At 29.3% G+C, this 15,165-nt stretch overlaps 1 protein-coding gene across 2 annotated transcripts in view; it reads right to left on the bottom strand.

The window, feature by feature from the left end:
• The window catches only part of LOC108747635 (short neuropeptide F-like), a 25,895-nt gene extending 24,168 nt beyond the window's left edge, over positions 1–1,727 (bottom strand). For both annotated transcript variants that reach the window (XM_018485231.1, XM_018485232.1), the window contains exon 1: positions 1,650–1,727. The gene's annotated coding sequence lies outside the window, so the exon portion shown is untranslated. The remainder of the gene's footprint in view (positions 1–1,649) is intronic.
• Between the last annotated feature and the right edge of the window lie 13,438 nt (positions 1,728–15,165).

Here is a 15,165-nt window from a genome sequence, read left to right as displayed (position 1 = left end):
CACACACACACACACACACACACACACACACACACACACACACACACACACACACACACACACACACACATACACATATATGCTAATTGATAACTAAAATCATATTTTTTTATATATAGTATATTTTTTGCAAGAAACGTAAACTCGAGAATAAAGATTAATTAAGTTGAAAAACTAGAAGTTTGCATTTAATCATTCGTAATTGGTTGCATTTTTGACATTTTAATTAATAAAAAAAATCTGATTTTAACACTATAAATGTAATAATCAACATTATTTTTTATAAAGTAAATTCATTATATACTATTTATAATAAATATCGTTAAAATAAAGTGAATAAATAAGTAATAAAAAACAAATAGTATTAAACATTTAAAATCATGGGTATAATCGATCAATGATCGATTATTTAAATGATTAATCCGTTATTTTTTTCGTCTTGAGAGTCGACAGAATTGACGGACATGATTATTTGCATCTCGATTGCACTATAGTTGGAAAGCGCAATCGATTTACAATTGCGTTTATTTAACATAATTGATTTTTAAAAACAGATTATCGATTATGTCAATCACTTTAAAAAAACATGTAAAAAAATGTATTATAAATCAATGTACTGTATTAGATTAGATATTTTAAAACAGAATTTAATTTATTATTTATTGGTTTATCGTTTTTGAATGATTTGCTAAATTTAAAAAACTATATGATTCCAAAGTAAATTGCACTTTTAAGTCTATTTTTTATAATGTATGATTCTCTCTTATAGAAGAATAGAATTCTATGTGTAATTTTACATGCCGTATAATTAAAAAAATATATTTAAAAAATCAAAATGTATAATATTTATTTAAAGTATATAAGTATACAAAATATACCTACATATTAAAAATGTAACAAAAGATTTATACAAATACACACGCGGCGACAATATATGAAAATACATAATATACAATAATAGATATTATGAAAAGAATTTTATTTCGAAATTTGGCGCAAATTATAATTTATTTAAACAATTATAATTCAAGGGTTTCAAGAAATAAAAAAAAAATTAGTTAAGATAATATTTTGAGATAATTGAAATCATAAATAATATAAAAAAACGAAGATCTGTCATTTATGCAATGAAATTATAAAAATCAATTAGAAAGTAACATAAAAGTATTTACTAAATTATTATAATATTTTGGATATATTTATAACAATTCTTGTTTTTTATAGTCATTAATTATATAGAAGTTTTAATAATATGTCGGTAATCATTATTATATTAATTATATAAATAACAAAATCCTTTCACATTGTGAAACATTTTGATAAGTAATTCTATTTCACAGAATTAGAGAATACTTAAAATATAATATTTTCTGATCTGTTTTTTCCATAATTAAAATGCACACAGTATGTACGTTAATTAAACTCACGACCAACGCATTTAAAGATAAGTCAAACAACGGAAGTTTAATATTAATTATAATAAGATTTTAATTATAATAATATTTTCGAAACAAATTGCAGAAAAACACATTTTCCACGATGCGGACTTGTTCAACGTAAAGATAACTATCAGAAAAGAAAAAGAAATGAAAGTTAAAATAAGGAGCAATACAAAAGGACGTACATACGAAATAAATCATTGAACTCACCGAGTTTGAATTCTTGAGCGTTAGTCACAGGTGATGTGAGTCGAGCAGGGATTGAATGGCTTGCACGTTACGGCGGTAATGATGCGAAGTGTGGCGATACCGAGGGACCCTTCATATATATATGGGAAAGCCGTGCTTTCGATGGGGGGATGAAAGAGAGATGGGAAGAGAGCGAGAGAAAGAGAAAGAGACAGAGTGGGCGCACAGGTGGCCGTTGGAAAGCGGCCACGCGGTCACGGGGCGCAAGCGTCCTCTTCTTGCCATGCCCCGTTCATCCCTCCAACTTTGCTACTCTCTCGCGACGAAATATGACGAGGAGGTGGAAGAACTTACTCACTCTGGCGGTTTTTTTGCGAATTCTCTTTTGCAAAAACGTTTTCATTAAGAAATTGTTCTCCAATACAAATTTATCTCCGATAAACGATTTAATGATGTGTATTCGATCTCAATAATATTTGACAGGTATTTAGCTTCATTCGGTCTATTGATGTTCATATTTAAAATATATATGTGGGAAGATATTCATGTACAATGAAAAGATTGAAAAATGGAGACAGTAAAAAAGATTTAGAATCAGAGAGAGATCCTATCGATTTTTTAAAGGTCACGTTTCGTTTACTCGATCGTGAAGTGTGACAAAATGTATTTTTTTAAATGTGATGCATATGTCATTCTTTAAAAAAACTTTTCACTCTCGTGAAAATAACTTTGTATTTTTCGTAATTAATTTATATGAAATGTTTTGCAGTTGGTTTCCGCTGATTTCCAGGGAAAAAATATTCTACGTTAATAATATACTTCTTTGTGCGATATTTATAGAGAGCAGAATTATATATTCAGAAAGTCATAACGTCTTTTTATATTTAATTTCATCTAAAAATAATCGTTTCTAGGAGCAATTAAAGAAATCTCTTTCATGTTTCGTGACAATTCTAATTCAGTTTCCCATTACTGGCGAGTTAAATTTAACTCTTTTTCCAGATCTATTTTTATTATTCTTTATATCTTTGTATCTAATTGTACTTTGTGTTTAGACTGAACCACATGCGAGTGGACTACTTTTTTAATTTTTTGAAACTAAACTAACAAGAGGCAATGTTTTCATGAATCTCTATTAAATCGTGTCGTGATAGTTTTTCATGTTCGCGCGACATCGCGGTATTGTTGTAAAGTCAAACATTTGAAAACATTTTGAAAAATTTTGCCACATGAGGAGTGGAACACAAGTTAGCAGCCGTTTGTTTTATTATGCCTGTGATCCTTACAAGAGAGGGCCATTTTCATTAAGAATTCTCTGTATTGTGGTTGCTGCTACAGACCGTAACGGAAAGGGTGATTTTTATCTTAACGAGATCGTCCCGTGTGATGTGCTTTCTTTTTCTCTTTTTTTTCTTTTTTAATTATACGTCGTACGAATCTTACTTATATTAGTGCGAAGTACGTCAATGTTCTGTCTGTGGGTTGAAATAGGTTCTTGCGTCTTTGAGGTCAGAGTCCTATAGAAAACTGATTTCAAGACAAAGCAGAGATTTCCGCAAAAAATTTTGCATACATGAGCTTTTAAATTGTTAGACCTCAAATTGATCTATTTTCACTAATAAATCAAGTAATATAGATTGTCATGGTTTTTAAAAATTTTATCAAAAAAATTGTAAATTTGTTACATACTGGAACATTGTAATACTGTCCCTAAACTTTTAATATTTTAGGAAATACCTCTTAATATTTTTAAAGAGCTTTATTTCTTAAGCCGGGTATTTATAGTTGAGAGCGAGAGAGAGAGAGAGAGAGAGAGAGAGAGAGAGAGAGAGAGATTCTTATTTGAGAATGTCTTAAGTATAATCTTACAAAATCATAAATCAATCAGAGGGCTGCATTAACATCTTAAGACATTATTTAAGACGACTTTAAAGTATACAAATGAATTGTGAATCCATTTGTATATTTTATACCTTCTATTACTCTTAGAGAAAATTTCGAGAAGAACTATATTATGTAAAATTTCTTCTTTTAGTTAAGTATCTTTAAATTATTTTAAATTTAAATGTCAACTTTTTAATTAAAGTAGCAGAAAAGTGCAATAAAATTTGAAATTAATAAACAAAGTAAACATTATTATATTTTCTTATCTTTTAAGAAATTTAATTTCAGAAAATTTTCAAATGTATTTTTGTCAAAAACTGTCTGTTTCTATAAAAAAAATTAGTCCAATATTCAAATTAGTTCTGCTCAAAATTATTAAAAATATTTGTTATCTTAACGTATATTTGCATATATACGTACAGAACACTTTTTCTCCTATTTTATCTTATACTTTCCTTTTTTTTAATGTTTGATTTTTAGTTATTTGCTAATCACGTGTGGAATTGAATGCGTACAGCACAGAACTAAGCAAAAATTGTTATATATTTCTGCACAGTTCACAATTGATCTTTTATTCTTTCTTTCATATGCGTTTCACTCGTTTTTACGTTACAAATATCTAAATTAAAAATCTACATTCAAAAATTTTACTGCGTTTTCAGTTGTTTATTCAAGTGAAAAATTTGCTTGTCAAATCACCGAGAGATGAAAATCTCTAGCTTTGTCATTTCAACAATACAAAAAATAATTATTTCACAAATCTCACATTTTCTATCATTTTAATTATTGGTTTATTCGCAGTTTTTCACATCGATTGAAATGAGACACGTTATCTATTTAAAAAATACATAACAAAAATATTTAAATATTATTTTTCTATTTATCTATTCATCTATTATTGACCTATAATTATAAAAGATTATTATAAACAAATCTTTTATAAAGCTGACAGAAAGATTTATTTTTATCAAAATTTTGCTCTCAATCCCATTTGCAAAATCATAAACATTTATGATAGATAATTGTCCAGCAACTTTTCATTAAAATAAAGTTTTATTTTATTTACTTAATTTTTTAAATAATTCGACTCTTTCTTATGTTTTAAAGTTTACAGTTAGTGTATTTAATTTGATCTATATTATAGATCAAATTAAATTTTACGAAAGCCTTGTGTTTCTATTAAATAACTTTATAATACGCTCTGCTTGTGGGATTATCTGTGATGAAAACGATCGATCTAAGATTCAACGAGAAATTTCCTTCTCCTTAATGATTATGTCAAAGTTACTCTGGTATAACAATGAGAAAATGCACATGAATTTGATAGCTATTATCTGGTTATCAAATTGTATGCTGTCTGTATTTCTCATTTTGTCTTTGAAATAAGATTTACCATTTTAATTATCCAGTTCTTTGAAGATGTTCTGAATCTGCAGAAAGCGGATAAGCAGTAACCGACGAATTAATTTTGAAATTTTACAATTAGTGAATCTCAAGGTATACTATCGGTATTAATGATGAATCTCACTAAATATAAATGATCTTTTCCAAGCAAAAAGAAAATAAAAATTAACATTTTGCTTTTAAATACGCACAGGATATCTAATTACGTTCACGAAATTTTTTATCTATTTTTTTTTAACAAAAATGACAAACCAAGTAAAATTTGACTTGCATTAAAGGATTTAAATATAGAGTTTTACTATGATAACTTGACTAAAAAGTAAGATATTAAAATAAAAAATATGCATTTTACAGAATATGAAAAATACATTTATAGCTTCTGATCAGAATTTCAATGTAATGTTAAATTTTTTTACAAAAAGTTTCGAATATCACAAAAAAGCATTTTTAACGCGTTAAACATCAATTATTAGAAAATTGACGTACTTGACAAATTCGCGCAACTTGGTTTTTTAGGATCCAAAAATCTTTAAGAAACATTTTGTATGGTTTAAAATAATTTTTGATTGTAAACAAATGTAATATTCATTTTAAGATTTAATTAATATAATTCATATCAAGATTTTTATTATGAAAAAGTTTGATTGCATTTGATTGCTTTTCTCTATTATAATTTAAATCTTATAAAACGTCCTCTTGATGGAAATTGATAAGCATATATAGTCTTAAAAGCATCATGTAATTAATAACATGAAAAGATCAAATATCTAATTATATTAAATACTATAATAATAATAACTTAATAAGACGCATTGTGTGTGCCGCGGCGACAATATAAATAATGCTTGTAATTGGCTGTAGTGGCCTGTAATTGCAGTGTGGGCGTTATATAAAAATATATTTCACGATTTATACATATACCATATATAAAATAAATTTTATGTAATTGAAAATGCATCGCGTAATAAAGTAGTCATAAAATGCAAAACTCTGTTAATGTAAAGTATTTAACTTTTCAGATATATATTTTGAGTCTTCCTTTGAATTTTTTTTCTCCTTTTAAATCTTTCCGCAGCTTTGAAGCTCTTTATTTCTGTAGTTACTATTTAAATTAAAAAATAAGTATTAAGATTTTTATTTCGTTTCACATAATAAAATATCAAATTGAATCTTTTTTTAATATATGAACCTGGCACTATTAATTAATACTTAAATAGATTAATAAATAGACCTATTTGTGTTGTCATTCTTGTTTTAATCATTATTTTTATCACGGGATTGCATGGATGTTTGTTTATTCTGAGCTATATTTATTTTTGCGAGATAAATGTAAGTCGGCAAACAAATATTTTATCTGTAATATAAATGAAAACGTATTAAATGAAAAATTCGAATTCTATTAAATTCTATTAAAACTGTTTATTCTTTTTTATAAGCCTATTTTTTCAATTTATTTTGCATATTTATTCAAATAAATTTATGCTACAAATGAAATATCTGTGCGTGCATGCGCGCGCGCGCGCAACATACACAAACACACACACACACACACAATAATATTTGTAAGAATCCTTCGATTTCCTCAATTTTTCGAATAATAGCAAGTATTGAGATAATATTAAGAGCTGATAAAAAATTCTTGCGGTCACGATGGTGACTCGCAGTACTTGCTTTTTTGGTCACGTTAATGAGCAAAGTAGTAGTTGCATAAGATAATTAAATTACTTTCGTCATGGTAATAGTTAAAGCGACGAGCATTAAAAAACCTCAGGCACGAGCGTTAATAACTTTTGGAACAAATCTCTTAAGATTTTCTTGCTTCTCGCGTCGTCTCATCGAATTAAACTATTCGCTGTTTCTTGTATGAAATAGCTTGTGCTCGTGATGAGTATAGTAACAAGCATCCAATTTGCCCTGTAGCGATAAATCAAGCATCCTCTAAGAAACTCATTAATTGTTTTTTTTCTTTTTCTTTCTGTGACCGGAGGAATAATCCTTCTGAAATTTTAATAATGAGTCCGTCGTTTCAGTTTCTTTGAGTAATGTCGTCTGACGTACACTCGTTTTTCTCTTTCTTATTCGTTTGGAAACACTGACGGGAGATACGATCTTCTGATGCGAAAAAATAATTACAACAAGCATGTCTCAATGTTATCTTAACTTATTATATTATAATTGTACGTGATCGCAAGGTCAAGAGTATTATTACTATATTTTATCAACATCCAAACGCTGTCGAATATTTTCTTGTTTTTACGTTATAGAACAGGGCGAGAGACTATCAATTCTCTTTAATTAATTGCCAGGAAAATTGCGGTAGATTCCACAGCGAGTGACATTTGAAAAAGCGTTTATATCGAAGAGACACTTTAAATCGGTGATTGAAATACGTGTCGCTGTTGAATAAAAGGAAATTACACAGAATATTGAAGAACGTATCACTTCTTTTAATCCGGAAATCGAAATAAAAGAAGAAAAATCGATGCTCCAGATTACAGCAAAACTCTCGCGATAAATCAGCGCGCAGTGGAATACTTTAAAATCGACCCGACGCTTTCCCTTTCTATAGTTTACTTTAACTCCTTCGTGAACGAAGATGCATCGCAAGATGAACAATCTCGTTATCCCCGTTGGACATGGGACTTAACTTTTCATACTTATTAACCTGTAGCGATTTACTAAAAACTAGAATACACGTTAATTATTCACATTATTTTCATTTACATTTGACCATTTATGATAAAATTAAGTTACTTTGACGGTGTGTGCAGGAGAAAAGGATTAGCGATTAGCTATTATAAATTAATTTAGCTTATTAATTAATTTAGGACGAGAGAAAAGGATATAGAGCGAATGTACAAACAAAATTGCGTTAAAAGAATGCTTACTCTTGCATTATGCGTACACATGATACAATGTGTTAAAATTTAAATTTATATGATATTTTTTCGGAGAGATAAATGTAGAAGGAAATAAATTTCCATATATGTTCAAAGATATAAATCGCTCAACAAGAGAACTGTTTTTCAGGCGTATCATTTAAAGTGCTATATGATAGCGAACTGGCTAAAATAGAGTTTCTGTGTCAGTAGTTCTCGCCGCAGAACGAAACGCATGTCGACCAAACACACACGCGACGTTAACGTTTATAACACGACGCATTGCCGTTTTATCCCCCATGGAGATAATTCCATATTTAATAAATATCGAATTACATCATGCATGAAGTCCAGCGTGGAATGACACAACGGCGAGGTGCGTCAAAAATTAAAATAACGAGTGTGTGCAAATTTATAATATGCAGACAACTTGAGCTGTCGTCTGGCTCGTAATAGTAGTGACCCAATCTGAGTTCGCAGTTCAGAGTCATTGTAGCAAAATAAAATACAAAATCATAATGTAGTAAACTTATAAGTAACAAATAAAATCATATATATTAAATAGAAATTGACTGATAAGATTAAAGACGTATAAATGAAAAATGCGCTATATTTGCGGTCAAGGCGGTTCTTCATATGCCTAGTAATAATTCTTGTGAATTTATATAATTTTCAGTTCAATCGTGCTCCAATTATTTGTCAGTCTTAAAACACAATCCTAAACCGAAGTTAAAGTAGTAATATTACAAATTATGTTGACAAGCAATTTAATAGATATTATTACTATAAGTAAGCATTTTAAAAAGCTGTTTATAATGATTTGATGCTAATAAGCATCTTAAAAACTATTAACTAATTAAAAACGAATTAAATTATAAATAATTTATAGCAAAAAATATAAATTTATAAGAAAATAAAATCATGATGTTTTAATAATATCATTATGACTTTTATGTTCTTAAGTACACAAAATCGACGAGAATTTTCTATAAATGCAATTTACCTCTCGGATTTGGTATCATCATTCCTGAAGTGACGGGTTCTCGTTAACGTTGAGAAATGTCGAATCTATGAATTGCCGCTATTCAAAATTAACGTATTATCACAGCGTTGCAGCTCAAAAAATATATATAAATTAACGAGGGCAATTAATGGTCCGGCTGATTTATTCATCGCGTCAGCGTTTGAATTGTGAAATACGTATGGTTGTTCTTTGGAAATACTTTTTCCAGAAGATCAAGATGTTAGTAATATAAAATGTAGAATTAATCAAAATAATTGTTATACTCAAGCGTGATACTGCGATACTACGTTCCAACAATGTAATTATTACGCTTCGTTTTGTAGTCGCACAGTCGAAAAAATACACAAAACAAAAGTCAATAAAAAATCAAACAGTTAAATTTTATAATCAAGAATCATTATTTTGACTTTTATGATGTCAAAATAGAGTCATTTTGACTTCCTAGATAGCATAGAGAATTTAAAAGTTTTCAGTCGTATGTCATTAATTCTGAATTCATATTCAGATGTAAAAAAAATTCTTTTTCTGAAAAATTCTGAAAAGAATTCTTTTCGCATCTGAAAATAAACTCAGAATTGATGACACATAATTAAATTCTTTTTTTATTCTTTTTGAATTTTCTGTGCTATCTGGATTTCTCTTAACTTGGTGTGTTTCTTGGAAGGCTGAATCGTACGTCGTATGAGAATGTCATACTGTTTCTAGTCGTAATTATTATTAGTAAATTAATTATCGCAGTCGTAGAAAGTTGATATTGGCTCGACTCCGTACGACAAGAGTTCTCGCGATTTTGACATCTCACGTCGAGAAACATTACTTTATACGACATTCTTATACGACATCTGTATATATTATAGACAAAGTTTTAAGGATAAAACTTGTTATTAATTTTAAAATGTACGTTTAATAATTCAGGCTTGGCAAATTTTATGATTATCAGGTTCATGTTAAGATGTATTTCTGCATTTACGTTTTGCCCACATTTAGCCGGATCGATTGATCTGATAAAAAATAAACAATAAGGAACTCGATTAATTTCGCGCGCGCGCGCGCGCGCGATTTAAGAAAAATACACATAAATACACAAAATACACAAAAATTGCATTTCTATAATATTTTGTTTTAGCAATTACTATTAATCTTCTTAAAATACAGAATTAGATCAAATAATGTATAGCGCAATCAAATAGGATACATCAAATATAATTATATACTTAAATATTTACAAAAATATAAAATTTTAAAATATTATATAGCGGCAACGATTAGCTCTTTAAATGGTATGACACATCGAAAAAAATTCAATCAAACATGTATATACATTTGTGCAGAATTCTTTGCGCTTAAAAATAACAAATAACTTCGTTATATGTAATGTCTGGAAATATTATGTTATATATCCTTTAACTCGTTGTAGGTCATCGAGAAGTTGCGCTTCGTGTAAAGTTCACGTGTAAAGTTGAAACTGCTCATTACGAAGAGAAAATGTTATCGCGTATACGTAATCGATGGTAATAAAGAATTCTATCAATGACATAAATAATAGCACACAAACAATTTTGCAGTAGTAATTACTTCAATTTTGATAAAAATAAGCACTTAACACATAAATAATTATTTCGTCATTATCATCTAAGCAGTCGTGGAATTAATTTGCATTGGGCATGAGAAAATAAATACGTAATTTTATGTAAACACAAAAATAAGAGCAAAAAAAAAAGAAGATATAGCTTAAAATAACAGCTACGATGCACATTTTACTTTTGAACTATTTGGTTAATTAGCGTTATTAAATTAAATCTCACCTTTTGAAACACTGTCGCGTTTATTATCATATAATGGTAGCTTAATTAATAACGGATTGAGTGGAGAAGCAAACAATGCTGCTGGCAATGATTTCTGCGGGTAGGACATTATTAATGGTCCAACGAATCAATCGTAGCGCGCTAATTGCTGCTATTATCATTTATTCAGATATAATACGATATTTATGAATGCCTACACATAAGCTTAATCAGATAACTCTTTCGATCAGATATTTTTAACTAGCGTGATTCCATAAGATTTTGTATTCTCACAATCAGTCGAGTTCTGATGTCAAAAAAAAGAATTGAGATAAGAAAAAAATAAAAAATAAACCTGAGAATAGTCATTGAAATATTTTTATACTTCAGTAACGAGAAGATTGTGAATGTTTAAATTGTGTTTTTTTTTTGGATATATTTTTTTCCTTTATAATAACTATTTTTTTACAAATTTTTAAATATGAGATTCCATTCGTAATAAAAAAGCGCTTTATTAATTAATATTTTTAATTTTTAGAAATACTGTCGTAAGTTACTTAACGTGCTATTTTCTTTGTAATATTTATTTCTTATTTTTTTAGAAAATTCTCAGAAAATTTATATCTGTAACTTCCCAAATACTAATAAATCGAAAAGTAATATATAATGAGTTGTTATAATAATAGTGATTTTTAATTGGAATGTTAAAATATTATATTTCAGGTGTTTAAAAAAGAAATAAGGTGACTATTCCTGTATTAAGGCTAAATTTAAAAATAAGTAAAGAATTATGCATTAAAATATCTAAAAAATTACAATTAAAATATCTAAAATATTACAATTAAGCAAAGTGAAATTTATTATTTAATTCCATAAATAGAGATGTAATAAAGTTTCGATATATGATAAGCAATTGTTAAAAATGCTTTTTGCGCATTTAAAAATATCGCCTTAAAATACAATACTTGTACAAAAAATAAGTGTACGAAGAAAAATGAATCATAAGAATTCATAAGATGTCAGGATATTAGATTTTTTTTAAATAAGCAAAACAAGAGAAATTTTATAATACATAGGTATTTTTTAATTGTAAAATTTCTAGCAACACAAATTGCGTTTTAATTGTCGTAATCATCGATACAACACTACACATTCGTACTCAGCTCGAGGATTACTAGTTAACTGTGTAAACTTGTATATTTTTAGTAACAATTAATTACATGTTACTAATCACGGTGACTATAAATGAGATTTAAGAACGTTAGGTGGTCGAAATTTTTGCTTCTTTATTTAATATAAATGGAAAAAATTACATTTAATCTAACTTTATTCAAAACCGTGCACAGTGTATATATACGTTCTGTTCTAATTGAGTCGTACTATACTTTATATAATTTCTATGTAGGTTTGCATTAAGATATGTTAAGTAATTAGAAAGCATTCTATTCTCTGGCAACGTACGGTGGATTTTATGAAAAATGTTAAAGTGTATTTAGAGATCGGTGGAGCATGTCAGAGGCAAAATGCAGACAATCGTCGGGTGCAATTCTAGCGGAATTCATTTTCGCATTCATTTCCTTGCGAAGCATTTCTTTAAAAAATTATAACATTTTGCATAAGCAACGAGGGTTGCTCTTACGCTTGTTGCGGGCGGATATAACGCGGATATGTAAATATTGCTCGGCTTCCTGACGGTATTCAACGACCTTAACTGTTTGAAGTGCACCTGAGTGCCCGAAGCAACTTTCTTCATTCTCGTCGCAGCAGCGTCGTATTCGCGGCAGGTGGTTACTTCAACTTTGACTTATAATTTAAAAATTCATCCGCCTAACTTGCTGTAATCCTATGCAATTTAAATGAGACACGAAAAGGCGTGAATTTAAATTCATATTTGACTGCCGTCGTCACGTACTACAAAGTACCATATTTTTATTGAGATTTTTTTATTGAGACACGTTCCGATTATTGGGACTTCATAACGCAGGATCAACCTTTGGAGTTATTCTCGTTAAAAGAGACAAATTTCCAAACAGGCTTCCAAAAAGGTTATAAATAACATAATAAAAAGATTTAAAAAATATTTTATTACGTCATTTAAATCCGCTGTCTAGATATTCATACATGAAATATGAGAAACTTGAAATAACGTATTAAGCATCTCGCTGTAGAGACATAGTACTCTTTTATACACAAATCAAAATATTTTACAAGCATTTCAAACTTAGAATACACAGCGATTATTCGAATGCAAGGGTGAAATTAATAGACATAAAAACAATTGAGCGATGGAACATTACGCGAATAACCGAGAGTATTTTATACATATAGGATTGCGATCGCGAACATCATCAGTCCACTTAAACGCCTCCGCTGCTAATGTCTAAATAAATATATCTGTCGCGGTAATGGCAACGTTAATTGATCTCACATACAATGTCGAAAGTGCTTCAGGCCTGAACAGAAGGGATAGAGTGTCAGATATCGCCGATGTGGTCTTCGTCTTGAATTACACATTTGCAGCATAAAATATTCAAATCGTTTTATCAACGCCCTCCTTTGCAAAACAATTTTTCTTAATGTATGTTGTAACTTGCTTTTACGATATTATTTTTTTCAAATACATGTTCGAGGGGAAAGTGACGTGTCTTCGTGAATAACTGCGAAATTGCGCTTCGCCCGGAGAAACGGAGAAAAAGGCAATGGGGGGTAATAAGATTAAGTAGTACAACAGTAATTCTATATCAAGTAATGCAATTGTATATTTTAGGAAAACGTAATGATGCTACGCAGTGCAAAAGCGCAGTAAAAAATTGTGGCAAAACCGTCGCTGCTACGACATTCGACGCGAAAACGTCTAAACTTCGTTGCGTTGTATCATCAACATGAAAATCCGTGTTTTAGTAATAAGTACATTTTCCACATAAATAAGTTTATTTTGCTTGCCAAAAGTTAACTCCACGTCGTGAAAAGTAACGAATAAACAACGCTAATACGAAATCATATCGTTTCAGTTTAGGTAGTTAAATAATATTGAATTAGATGATGAAGACTGTTAAATTGAATATTAAATTTAAATGTTGTATATCAAATTATGAATATTGATATGAATATTAATAACGTTTACACGTAATTAAACATTATTAGACGAAATGGATGATTAATTTGTCTTGTTTGTTGTAGAACAAAAACTATTGACCAGGAAACGGCGAGATAAAATTTGATCAGTCCAGCCAATGTATTCCCTAACGTTTACAATGGTTTCGTATTTATTTCAATGTCCGCAAATAAATTGTTAGTGTCGTTTGCTTTTTTTTAATAAATTTTAACGAATTTACTTGCATATACAATTTCGATGCGTATTTCGCACAAAATTGCCTATTGTAAAAATGAAAAAAAAAACATGAAAAAGAGACCGGGAAAGGCAAAAGAGAAAGAGAGCGAAATTCAGTGTAGCATCTATCGAAAGGATCGATTCGTCGAAAGGGCGACGCGCTGATAACGTGTTGAATGAATAGGACAAGGTAGGAGTCGCGCCCTCCACGATCGGCTTTATCATACATTATACAAACTTTGCTTGTCGCCGCCGTGGCCACCGTCGTCGCCGTCGCCACACCTAATCATCGAGTGATAAAACACACCGCAGCAGAACGCAGAATGGTCGTGGTGTTTCTCACCCCGCGTTGCACTGTATGTCGCCATAAATGTCCGCTCGATACGTGCGTAGAATGCGTCAACGGGTTTACATTTCGTTGATGAAAGGCTCTTGCTGCGCCGAGCGCTCTGATGCTCTGACCGATTTGTCGTAAGTTTCCACGAAAGTATTCGCACGTAATCGGATACGTAGACTAATCTTACGTCAAATGTGTAGGATGAAATGATTAATCGCGTTTTATGAAATATCTTGACGAAGATTTATTTTTTCTCTTCCGTTTATTGTAGAACCTTTAACAAGACTAATCACCTTCTCCCTTTTTTTTTACGTAAACGATCATCTAAGATATTTTTATTCCCTAATTAAAATCACTATTGTAACATCTTGTATATTATTGATTGTTGTCTGATTTATTGGCATTTGAGAGAATATTAAAGTTATATGCAGAAAAAAAGATTATTCTTAAATCGATATAATATGTTCATATATAATCAGCAAAAATTGGATTAAATTTGTATTAATGTAAAATTTTTGATTGAGCAAGTCTTGAATTGAGTGCAAAGTATAATATTACTTCCATCAACATAATTCGATAAAATCATTGAAATCTTTGAAGTAAGATTACAAAATTATTACTTATGAATATATTATAATTGATTTAAAAATAGTCCTTTTTCTGTGTAGACTTAGTCACAATTTTCTGAAAAAAATGTAAAAACCAAATATTAAAGGGATCAAGTAAAGATATTTTTAACAATTGAGTTCATCACCTATCTCATTTCTATTTATAATACCATTAACATTTTTACTTTCCTCTCGCATCTTTATAATTATAATATTTTTTTAATGTGATTTTTTAGCTTAATTCTCGTTTTTTTAATTCTTAATCTGGGAGTAGTTACTTTTTTTT

The sequence above is a fragment of the Trachymyrmex septentrionalis genome, unplaced genomic scaffold (genome assembly GCF_001594115.1).
Source record: "Trachymyrmex septentrionalis isolate Tsep2-gDNA-1 unplaced genomic scaffold, Tsep1.0 scaffold20, whole genome shotgun sequence".
Taxonomy (NCBI): domain Eukaryota; kingdom Metazoa; phylum Arthropoda; class Insecta; order Hymenoptera; family Formicidae; genus Trachymyrmex; species Trachymyrmex septentrionalis.
Note: the sequence above shows the minus strand (reverse complement) of the source record. Positions and strands in the feature narration are given on the sequence as shown.